This window comes from Prionailurus viverrinus, chromosome X (assembly GCF_022837055.1).
Source record: "Prionailurus viverrinus isolate Anna chromosome X, UM_Priviv_1.0, whole genome shotgun sequence".
In the NCBI taxonomy this organism is placed as follows: Eukaryota; Metazoa; Chordata; class Mammalia; order Carnivora; family Felidae; genus Prionailurus; species Prionailurus viverrinus.
In genome coordinates, this window is record NC_062579.1 from 33527298 (window position 1) to 33540386 (window position 13089).

Sequence of the window (13089 nt, forward strand, 5' to 3'; positions counted from 1 at the left end):
TAACTAAAGCCTTCCTGTATTAATTGTGGTGTTTTACCTGTTTGCAGGTGAATAGAATCCAATAAGACATTTTTATATTTGGAAGTAGAAGGGAGACAGGTAAAGAAGAAGGCTAAGGACGTACTACATAAGGCAAATGAGATGTTATCTCCTCTCTGATTTATTAATTCAACTTAGCCTCGTCAATGAGAGCAATGGCTGAAGACTGAACCACAGAAGACCGGGTAAGGGTAGAATGAGGAAAAGAAGTTGGTAAATTAGACAAAAGAGAAGCCACCAGAAAAGGAAGAATCAATAATATTACGAAAGTCAAGGGGATAGAGGGAATTAAGGCATGAGTAGTTGGAGAAGGCTGAGAAATGGCCGTAAGGGTCAGTCAGAAAAGACCATTAGCATTCTGAGCAAGATCAAGTTCTGTGGAGAGGGCAGGTTTGAAGTCAGTATGCAGGAGACAATTATGTAATAACAGATTAAAATTTATCATGTTTCTCACTGGCCTAAGTACTTAATAGAGTCATTACCATTTACTGTCCCAATACCCCGATGAGGTAGCTATTTTACAGGTGAGGAAGCTGAGGCCTAGAAAGGCATTCAAGATCACACAGCTCCCACAAGGGGTAGGTCTGAGCCCTGGCTTGTCCACCTCCAAAGTCAGCAAACAGTCCTTCCACAATGCCATGCCAGGTTTAGACATGATCAAATTCGAAGAATCTTGCTGTAGGCAAGAAACAGCAAAGTCGAAGGTCTGATTTTTCTGTTTTTGCTGTTGTTTTAAAGGGAACACTGTGTTTCTAAGTGGCAGTGATGAAAACTCCATGGGATCTACAGCCAGAAACTTGGTGCAGGTTCTGCTGCCTGGCCTGCTGAGCGACTGCTATCCTCTACAAATGCCTTTGTCACTGCAGATGAACTGGGGCAGGCCACACGCAATGCAGGCCCTGCAGACTACTCAGCCACCTTCAGGGGGCAGCGGTAAGATTTCCATGAAAAAAGATATGGAAGGACTGTATGGAATGCAGCACTGTGGGGCTGAGGGACAGGGTGGCTCAGTGTTCAGGGGAAAGGAAGAGGTCAGAGGCACATGAATGATGGTCTCCATCTCCAAAAGTGCTTGGAAAAGTCATGCAGGAGAGGAGAGGTGTGAATCAGGTGTGGGTTTTGTGCTGAGAAGTCATAATTATGAGGAAGGCTTTTGACAAGTGTGCTAGAAAGCCAGGTTGAAGCCAGGATACATAAATCAGGTATCTGCACAGTTTTTTCTCTCTTCCTTCAAGAATGTTCTGCCTCCAAATTTTATGAAAAGCTCAGGAGTTTTATTACTCATTTTAACATTTATTTCTTATTTTGCTCCTTTCATGTAACTACAGTGTGTTTCAACTTCCACACTCACTTCCCATGTACCACATTGTCGTACCAAAAGACTGCAGGTAGAAATGGATGCTCTAAAGACCCTTCCACTGGACCTGCACATTTCTTCTTGGTATACAGTTCAACCTGCTGCCAGTCTAGTCTCTTATCATCTACCCACCCCCCTCAAAATGAAGGCAGAATTGCTGGGGACCCTCCATTCAAAGACTAAACTATTTATATTTTTTTTATTTTTAAAGTTTATGTATTTATTTTGAGACAGTGAGTAAGCATGAGTAGGGGAGCGGCACAGAAAGAGAGGGAGAGAGTGTCATTGCAAGCAGGTTCCAAGCTGTCAGCACAGAGCCTGACATGGGGCTCCATCCCACAAACCATGAGACCATAACCTGAGCCAAGATCAAGAGTTGGACACTTAACTGACTGAGCCACCCAGGTGCCCCAAAGATAAACTGATTTAAACATCACTGGATTTGGCAATTCAGGGACTAAAAATGAGAACACCGAACAACACAGAACAAACATAAAAATATATTTCAAATTATAAGGACAATGATGCTAAAGATGGTTTACATCTAGGATAATTAGGGCACCATTTTCCATAATTCAAATATCAATTAAATTGGTATATATTAAATGTTCAAATGGAAAATCATGGTTTAAAAAACACAAATGCATTATATATAATTTAAATTATAGATTCCAGGAGCATTAAATTCAGAATGCTTGTTTCTAGATGTGAATGTGAATTAAAGATGTATTTATTAAGAGCTATTAATTTTTTGCTGATATAGCAAACTAAGAATAGCATTTTCCTAAAAATCAACTCATGAAGCAGAGTAGCAAGGAATTCAAAAGTAGGTGATAATGATTTGAAGTTGTGGTTATCTGAATGCTTTGAGGTACAAGCACAGAACGTGCCTGGGAGTGCCCTAACCGAGGTACCATTGCTGTTTTAAAGTGCTTCTTTGTCCATAGTAACTGGTAACTCTGTCTACTCTTTCTTGTATTTTTTTCAATTTGTAATCTCTCAGGGAAATTTAAAAGATTGAATACGGACAGTAATATTTAGTTTTCTGACCATAACTGGAGAAACACACTGAAATCAATCCCTTATATGGCATGAGTACTACTGCTACTACTCCTAATACCAGTTTCCTAAGAAGTTTTAGACGTCCAACAGTAAAGCAACTATGCCCTGTAGGTTCGACCTCTCTAGTCTGCCCCTCAAGTAAGGGAGAGTTCAGGAAATGGTTTCAGGTGGTCTGTTTTATTTATTTTTTTGAAGGGGGGGGGGGAGGAATAGAGGGAGAGAGAGAATCTCAAGTAGGCTCTGCACCCAATGTGGAGCCCCATTAGGGGCTCGATCCCATGAACCCTGAGATCATGACCTGAGCCAAAATCAAGAGTCAGACGCTTAACTGACTGAGCCACCCAGGCGCACCTAGGTGGTCTGTTTTAAAAAGAAGTTTCCTGGGGGGTCTGGCTGGCTCACTTGGTAAAGCATGTGACTCTTGGTCTCAGGTCATGAGTTTGAGCCTCACACTGGGTGTGGAGACTGCTCAAAAATTAAAGCTTTAGAAAAAATAAAAAGTTTCCTAGAAGGTCTTTATTATTCATTTTACTACCAGTTGTTCTTGTGATAGAATTCTTCATACTGTCTTTTAAAAGTTGGATGCCACTTTCAGAGTACCACAATTCTGCAACAAGGTAATCTGACCATTGGTCAAAAATAATTTGGGTATTTACAAATATGATTGAAAAAAGAATTTCTGACATTCATAGCATTACAGTAGCAATCTCAACTTCAACATACGAACTTAAAAAGGTCTAAATTTAACAGTTAGCTTGCCTAGAGCTATTCAGTAAGTTTAGATCAGCACTGCCCAACAGAAGTATAATGTGAGTCACATAATTTTAAATTTTCCAGTAGCCACATTAAAAAGTAAAAAGAAACAGGTGAAATTTATTTTCATAACATACCTTATGCAATCTAATATATCCAAAGTATGTCAACATAATCATATTAAACTTATTAAATATTAAATATATTAAATATATTAAATATAAAACATTATTAAATTCTTTTTCTGTATCAAGTCTTTGAGATCTGGTAGTGTTTTACATCTGTAAGTACATCATAATTTGGACCACCCATATTTCAAGTGCTCACAGCCACAACACAGCTAGTGGCTACCAAACTGGAACAGTATAGTTAGTTGTAGATAAACTGACTTTGATTCTTATCCTCTCTCAATTGTGAGTTCTCCTGCATTTCTTACACAGATATTTTGTAAAGTTACCCAGTCATTCAAAAAAGAATCTAAACTCAAAAGATGTGTTTAAAAAAAATTTCCATAGAAGGAAACTCCACTGTTAATAATCCAAATCCATCACTCAACAACTTAAATCTGGAATTTTGTCACTATTTTTTTTTTTTAAACTTTTTTTTTTCAACGTTTATTTATTTTTGGGACAGAGAGAGACAGAGCATGAACGGGGGAGGGGCAGAGAGAGAGGGAGACACAGAATCGGAAGCAGGCTCCAGGCTCTGAGCCATCAGCCCAGAGCCCGACGCGGGGCTCGAACTCACCGACCGCAAGATCGTGACCTGGCTGAAGTCGGACGCTTAACCGACTGCGCCACCCAGGCGCCCCTTGTCACTATTTTTAACCTAGATCCTTCACTTGGTAGTTTTAAATTATTTTATCTTGTTTAATCTACCAAACACAAAAACAGTGCTCAAAATCTACTGTACTGCACTGCCCTTTGTACACTTCAAAATTTATTCAATGACCTTATTTATTTATTTTTTTTAATTTTTTTTTTCAACGTTTATTTATTTTTGGGACAGAGAGAGACAGAGCATGAACGGGGGAGGGGCAGAGAGAGAGGGAGACACAGAATCGGAAACAGGCTCCAGGCTCTGAGCCATCAGCCCAGAGCCCGACGCGGGGCTCGAACTCACGGACCGCGAGATCGTGACCTGGCTGAAGTCGGACGCTTAACCGACTGCGCCACCCAGGCGCCCCATTTATTCAATGACCTTAGACTATGTATGCAGTGCAACATTTGAGAGTTTACTATGCAACATTTGGGATTTTAAGTGCCATCCTATAAATCCTTGTTTAATAATTATAATAACCCTGTAAGATAAATATACCTATTCCCATTTTGAAGGGGAAGAAACTGTGGCCCTGGGTGCAGTGAGATAAAGAAGGAAGTTGTTGAAATCACACAAATAGTAAGTAAAGGAAGCAGCACTAATAACTGAAGCCCAGTGCTCTTTACAGCACACCACAATGGCTCCTGGTGCTGTACAGTTTTCACATGTGCCCTTCAGACCCAATCATGACAGTGCTAATGTGGTAACACTAACCTGGGTGACGAGCTATCAAGACTGCTACAAAATCAGTTTATATCAGCTTGCATGGTCACCAATGATGATCAGAAATTAGGCACTGTTCTTTTCCAGACAAATACATAAATATCGTCATTTACTTCCAATTTCCGGGTTGTGTTAGGAACTCAATAGTTAGCAAAATTCACTAAGAGCTGACCCCAGGCTCCAAATGCACATAAAGAATATTCTAATCTAGTCACAGAAATAATTAGGACAAATATCAATGTGTTCAGTCGAATCAATATTGATAGCAAAATAAGTAAATTAAAGTTATTATTGATTCAACATCTTTTCCTTGGTATACTGAAATTAATGACCATATGATATTTCAGAAAGGGAATCCAAGCAGAACCTTGAAAGGATTCTAGTAACAAAGTCAAATTCTGTTGCTGAGTTCCACCTTTATATAATAACCAATTCGAAGACTAAAGATCCCAAGGATCCCTTTGGCAATAATACAGGTCAGGTTGGCTTTAATGAGGCTATCTTCCTATAAATCAGGAAAGTTGACCTTCTCAACCAGTGGACGACCAGAGGCCCAGATAGACCCATGCACCAATCTGGGTTAACTGCAAACTCATTATTTCTTTGATCTTTTACACATTTTACTACCACCCTATACATTTTATTATCTTTTTTTTACAAAGAGAAATCCAAGCAGCATCTAATGTCTTCGAATTCTTGCCCATATTTTTTTAATCCTATGGTCTAAAAATCTCATCTGTCAGGTGAATAAAGAAAGGAAAGAGCGTACCATTAATTGAGAATGTTTGATATAAAATTTTTTCTTAAATAGGCAAAGTATTAGAAATCAATCTTAACTGCATTAAGCATTTACAAATTAATGGGGTTTTGGTAATACATTTCCCAAGGAATTTTCAGTTCTGATAACTGTAATAAATATATTAAAGCAGCTGCCCAGTTGAATACCACATTTACAGTGAATTCAACGTTATATTTATAAACAACTATCAGCTGTAAAACAGAATAATACCAATTACTCTGAGATCTACTTGTCTTCCCTCTCACTCTTCATTAGGATGAGTTTGGCAAAGAATTATCTAAGTGCCATTTATTTCCTAGGGACTTACATTTTAAAAACTCCAGGTCATTCCTAGTCAATATTGAAGTACTATAAATCACTGAACTTACTAATGAGATATTAATAAAGATTATAGGTGACCAATTCAATCTTTATTAATATTTATCTTTGGAGATGTTAAAACCCTGAAAGAAGAGCATTTGCTTAAAAAGCCATTTGTGGATAAGAGCTAACATTAGGTTACATAGAAACCAAATTATTTGTCTCTTAGAAGATATAAGTGAACCTTCAAGGAGTTACTCAACCATGTATTTGGCGAAAATCTGTTTTGGACTCAGCTAACAAGATGTTAATTATATGGATAAAAAGAAAAAGCAGAGGTTACTGAAACCCAAACCAAATAAATTTCAAGTATTAGAGTTTTTTTCAAATAAATGACCATTCTTAAGATATTCTATACACGATAAAGACAGAAATACAGTATTTTAAACATTTGTAGAAGGTACAATTCTTCTGTTCCTGTTCATTTTGAGAAATGTAAATCAAAAAGCTTTATAAAAAGGTGGAAAGATGGGGTATTTTACTATTATAAAAACCAGACGCCTATTTCAAAATGGTACTAATTTTATAAAGAAAATTAGAGAAATACCAGTTTAAACCTCACTTTTCAACATTAAACTCTTAAAAAACATACTTGTTAGCAGTATGAACGAACTTTGTGGGATGACAGAGTGTACGTATTTGTTGTCAGTCATTGGACTGAACACTTAATGGCTCATTTTATTGTGCATAAATTTTTATTCAATAAAACTTAAAAGGTGACTGCAATACAACAGTAATTCAACTAATATGTCTAAGTCAAATATTGTTATATGCATACCTGTATTTTATACTCCCAATTTTGTTACTTATCATTACCTTCTATTTTTATTTACTTACTGATAGCTCAGGTGTTCAACAAGCGTTTGTGCCAGGATAGGCTTCCTTACTATCCACTCCCCCCCACCCCAAACCTCCTTTCTCCAGGATAGGAACAGCCCAGGAAATACTGCCAGCAAGACCAAACGTCTCCCCACAAAGCAATCTGTAGTCTGTTTTAATATATAAATAAAAGAATTCCTGAGGCCAAGATTCTCTGTGGCATAGTGAATTAATTACCAAAGTTTTTTTTTTTTAATATGGGTTTCCCCATCCAGCAGAAACTTTTTGTCAACTAATCTCATGAAAATAGTAAAAAAACAAATTTATAGTAAAAAAAAAATAAGTACTGATGTGTGTACTCACTATGAAAAGGATCAGTAAAAATAAGCTAATTGTTTTGGTAAATAACAACTTGATATCAGGGATTATGGAGAGCTCTGCGGACTCGTGGCCTCAACCACCAAATTATTTATTTTGCTGGGCCACTGCCAAAATTCAGATTTATATGGATAGCTGCAAATGGCTAGTAGGTAGGTATAATTTAAACAGCTTGCCTTAGAGTCTTGATTTTTTAAGAAATTGATCAAGAAGCTTCAAAGAGTAGCAGACATTTTTTGTTTCAAAGTGGAATGGCAGGCAGTGGTTGAGAGTGGCAGCACGAAGAGTATACTTTTTGTACACAGTGAAACTTTGGACTAAGGGAAACGTAAGGAGTTCTGAAAAGGCCAGATTTCTCCTTTTTTCATAAAAAGAATTTATTTGTGTGTGGGGGGGGGGGGGAGAGCATGCGTGAGCCAGTGGAGGAGGGGCAGAGAGAGAGGGAGAGAGAGAATCTGAAGCAGGCTCCATGCTCATTGTGGAGCCTGACACGGGGCTCGATCTCACAAATTGTGAGATCACGACCTGAGCTGAAATCAAGAGCCAGGCACTTAACCAACTGAGTGACCAGGTGCCCCCCGATTTCTCCTTTTTAAAGTAAAATTTTAAGTAAATCAATACATTGCTTTACCCTTAGAATAAACTATCTTCATTTAATCTTTTCTACAAAACCAGGAGGTAGCATACTTAAGTAGCTGAAAATGCGGCAGCTATCTAGATCAGAAATTTTTAACTAATTTGGGATCAGAGACCATTTTAGAAGTCTGTTAATATGACAGATACTCTGCCCCCAAAAGATTTTGCAGTAAGATATAAGGGAAGCACAAAAACCTAAGATACTGACCTAGATGCTTATGTCCAAGGATCAAAATCATGACAGATAATCCTGTAACCCAGCTTCGGGAGGCCACAAGAACACTGCTGGAACTGGAAAGCCATAGGAGGTAGTGCCTCCTTATAAAGAGGCCTTACAAGCACTGTTGAGGATAGTGAGATAATAATGGGCACAATTTGAGGTTAACTATTACTAGATAAACATAATATCCCCCATATCATTTTAGCCTCTGCTCCAAACCTAGCACTTTATTCTGTGAAATGCATAAAGCCACCGTAAAGTGTGTTTTTCTTCATTTCTTAAAAATCACACAAAGTTCCCCTGGATTCCATGTGGCCCAATTTCCTATTTCCCATCTTGGTATCAAAACAATATAAATTCTTTATTAATTAAAGTATAATGTTCACACACACAAAATAAATACATTTTATATATTTATGCTAAGTGTTTTTCCCGTTTGTTGTAGGTTGAGTGCCAGGATATGTATATCTTTACTTTTTAAAGAATGCGCATTTATAGTCAACCTGCCTTCTTTGGCTTTTTTTTTTTTTCTGAATTGCTCATTTGTCATTTCATCAAACTTGAAATGGGTAAAACATAAGTTTCCTTAAAAGTGGAGATAGAAGCAGAGACTTCTAGCATCTGATTCGTGTACAGTTGGGTACAATCCTGGCAAGGGAGGATGTCCCCAGCCAGCAAGAACAAGTAGAAGGAAGTCAGTCAGGGCCTTAAACCCTCTTCACTTAAAAGTCCATTTGTCACATAATAGTAACAAAAGACCTAATTCAGGTCTCAATATTATGGGAAACAAAAACAGTATGTTATTTAGGTCATTCTAGATAATGGTTTATTTCATATAAGTGACTTTTCCAGAAGGGTACCAACTTGTCCTGGTTTGCCTGGGACTTGTAGCATTCAAAGTTCTGTATCCTGAGAACCTGCCCTCAATCCCAGGGAAACCAGGATGGTTGGTCACCCTACTCCCACAGATCTGGCATTTATCCTTCCAAATGCTAACACTCTTCTGCAGGGAGGCAGAGATGATATAATAGAGCAACAGATTTGTAGTGAGAAGCCCCATCTTTAAATCTTGTCACCATCACTTAATAGCTGTATAACCCTGAATATCAGTTTCCTCATCTACAAAATCGAAAGAGTAAGATAGCCAAATTATGGAATGAACCCAAATGTCCATCAACTGATGAATGGATAAAGATGTGATATATATATGTATATATATCTATATATAGATACAGATATAGATATATGTATATATAAATACATAAAATGGAATATTACTCACCCATCAAAAAGAATGAAATCTTGCCATTTGCAACTACATGGATGGAACTAGAGTATATTATACTAAGTGAAATAGGTCAGAGAAAGACAAAATACCTAATTCAGGTATTTTGATTTCACTCATGTGGAATTTAAGAAACAAAATAGATGAACATGGGGAAGGGAAGGAAAAATAAAATAAGATTAAAAAAAGAGAGAGGCAAACAATAAGAGACTTAACTATAGAGAACAAACTGAGGGTTCCTGGAGGGGAGGTGGGTGGGGGATGGGCTAGATGGGTGACGGCCATTAAGGAGGGCACTTGTGATGAGCACTGGCTGTTATATGGAAGTGATGAATCACTAAATTCTACTCCTGAAACCAATACCACACTATATGTTAACTAACTTGAACTTAAATGAAATCTTGGAAGGAAAAAAACGGAAAGAATAAGGGTTCTCATAGCAACTTGAAGTTAGCCCCGGATGGTTAATAAAGTAGGTGAAAGTGCTTGCCACAGTGCATGACACAGAGCATGTGCGCAATAAATTTTGTTTTCTTCCCCTCTGACCATCTTTGGTGGGAGTAACTCTTTCCTACCTTTACCAAATGTCAATCAAACCAAGTTTGATGACCAGAAGTTGGCAGTGTGAACATCCAATTACTAAACCGCACCGCTATACCATTCTTTTACTTTGCAGTTTTTCATCTACAACTTTTGAGGGAAATCATGTAATACAGCTTATGAAGGACTGAATCTGAACTGGACCACAAGATTATTTGGAAAGAAGTAAAATACAGGTAGGTAACCAAGTGTCTAATAATGACGCTGGTGAAAAAGTGAAGCAAAATCCACACAGCTACATGTATGTGGCCTACTGACCACCAGCATCATTATTCTTCCAGACAGCCCTGGGGAGCCACGCTCACACCAACTACTTACTACCACTCCTCCGCTTTGGATGCGCAGCTGCTAAACCTGTTCATTCTAATGTTGCAACACCTGTCAAAATGATCTGCCCCTTCCTGCACTTTCCCTACTTTCAGCTCTCATGGATTCTTGTCTGGATCTTTCCATGGGTGTCTTGGCCTCCAGCTCCTTCTTCTCATTACATTGTCATCCTAGTTTTACTCTAAAACAGGTATTATCACATCACTCCAAAACCTTCATTGCTCTGCATTCCATACACCAAGACATTACAGTCCCCCAGTTTGGCTTTGAAAGCCTTCTAAAAATGATTTGAAGTTGGGGTCCCTGGGTGGCTCAGTCAGTTAAGCGTTCGACTTCACCTCAGGTCATGATCTCGTGGTTTGTGAGTTCAAGCCCTGGGTTGGGCTCTGTGCTGACAGCTTGGAGCCTGGAGCCTGCTTCAGATTCTCTGTCCCACTCTCTCTCTGCCCCTCCCATGCTCACGCTCTGTCTCTCAATAAAATACATTAAAAAAATTTTTTTTTTTTAATGATTTGAAGTCAAACAACTTAACTGGGTCCACAGAGCTATTTAGCAACAGGACTGAAAATGGGACTGAGTTCTCCTGCTTCTTAGTCAAGTAAGTTAGGTTTGCTTTTTTCTTTTATTTTGGATGTCACACACATGACATTCCTTTCCTGCTTCATCCATCATCCTCCCTGACGCCCCCATCCTGAACTACCTGCAGTGTCTGCAGCCCTCCCGCCTTTGCCCGTGCTGTCTATGCTCTTGAAAATACCAATTCCACGGGCACCTGGGTGGCTCAGGCGGTTCAGCATCTGACTTCGACTCAGGTCATAATCTCGCGGTTTGTGAGTTCGAGCCCCTCGTCAGGCTCTGTGCTGACAGCTCAGAGCCTGGAGCCTGCTTCAGATTCTGTCTCCTCCTCTCTCTGCCCCTCCCCTGCTCATGCTCTGTCTCTCTCTGTCTCTCAATAATAAATAAACATTACAAAAAAAATTTTAAAAAAATACCGATTCCTCTGTTTGACACTCCATGTGCTTCCTTCACTCAGCAAAATTTCACTCACACTTTGCCTCGACGTTCTCCTTGTTGATCCCCGCAGCTGAAGTAGGCATACCCTGCTGTGACCTAACAACATTCTCCTCCACCCCCATACAGACCTCAGTATCTCATCATTTGCCAAACTGTACTACTGCTGGTGATGTACATTCCCGCCAAACCTGCTGGAAGGCAGCACCAAGCACACAGAACTCCACTCGACCAACGTCTATTACATCCTCTATTTCACATCAAAGTATATGTATCACTGAATCAGAGAGTATTAGAAATTAGAAGGACATGGGGCACCTGGTGGCTCAGTCAGTTGAGCATCTGGCTCTTGGTTTTGGCTCAGGTCATGATCTCACAGTTTGTGAGTTCAACACCCGCACTGGGCTCTGTGTTGACAATGAGGAGCCTGCTTGGAATTTTCTCTCTCTCTCTCTCTCTCTCTCTCTCTCTCTCCCTCCCTCCCTCCCTCTCCCTCTCTCTCAAAATAAATAAATGCTTTAAAAATGATAACAAATGGGAAGGACAGTAAGAGAACCATTGTCACATGCTACTCTCTATCCTTACATTTTACTCATAAGAAAAATGAGTCCCTAGAAAAGCAAGTGACATGCCCAGTTACACAGCTAGTTCACTGCACAACTGGAAGATGAACTCAGCCTCTAGTTCCCAATCAAGCAATCTTTCTGCTGTCCCACACCATACTGGAAGAAGATTCTAAAAATGTCCACAATTTTAGGCAATCTACTCCAGGTAGCACATCCATACTGACTAAAATGTTTTCAGAGTATACCCCACAAAATAACATCTATGTGTAGATAACTGGGCACTAATGTTACTCTGCATATTGTATTGCCAGGACTTAAAATGGAAGGCTTCAGGGCCACCTAGGTGGCTCAGTTGGTTGAGCATCCAACTTCAGCTCAGGTCATGATCTCACAGTTTGTGAGTTCAAGCCTGGCATCAGGCTCTCTGCTGTCATCGCAGAGCCAGCTTCGGATCCTCTGTCCCCTGTCTCTCTGCCCCCACCCCTCAAATATAAATGTTAAAAAAAAAAGGAAGACTTCAAGGTACCCTATTACATGCACTAGCTTTAAACAAACGTGATATATGGCTGACAGTGCTATGTCATTGTGTAGTGCATGTACTACAACCTCATTAGGTTAAATGATCACAACTCCAAAAGAGGTGGGGTGGAAAAATATATCTAATGTTTGTCCTCTAGTGGAAAAAAGAGGAACTAGAGGGCACTAAAGATCATATTAAAGCTATTCAGACAAATAACATCACCAGGATCTCTGGCTACAGACAATATTATTAGTCTTGATAATACACAGATGATTACTTCAGCTAACATTTGATGAGTATGTTAAGTCAGGCTCCATTTGAGATCTGTCCATTTGTTTAACCCTCACAACAACCCTAAGAGGGAGATGATACCCATTTTACATATGAAGCAGCTGAAGCAAAAGCAGTGAAGAAACCTGCCCACAGTACTCAAACCGCAGAGCAAGGATTTGAACCCAGTTAGTCTGGCCCCAGTACCTATGCTCTTGACACTCTGCTATACTGCTTCTTAGGTCTGCAACTACTCAATTCTGACAATAAACTTTAGAGATAAGCTATTTGTCAAAACCGAAGTATAAGGTCTCGATTAAAGTAAAATGCAATCAGAGCAAATTTCAGTCATAAAATCATAATACTTTTCAAAAAATCTTAGCTTAGGCCTTCCAAGTCATCTGATTATATTTTTGAAAAACTACTTTCCATAACGTGCAGAATCATTACAAATATAATGATTAGGCAGGGCTTTTGGAATGGCTGTGTAAGCTCAGGGAAACCTTCCCCCTAGAAAGAGATATACTTAGCTGGTCAAAATTAAC

At 39.1% G+C, this 13089-nt stretch overlaps 1 protein-coding gene across 8 annotated transcripts in view; it reads right to left on the bottom strand.

Annotated features, from left to right (window-relative positions):
- The window catches only part of CASK (calcium/calmodulin dependent serine protein kinase), a 358179-nt gene that overhangs the window by 232972 nt on the left and 112118 nt on the right, over nt 1–13089 (bottom strand). The gene's annotated exons all lie outside the window — the stretch shown is intronic.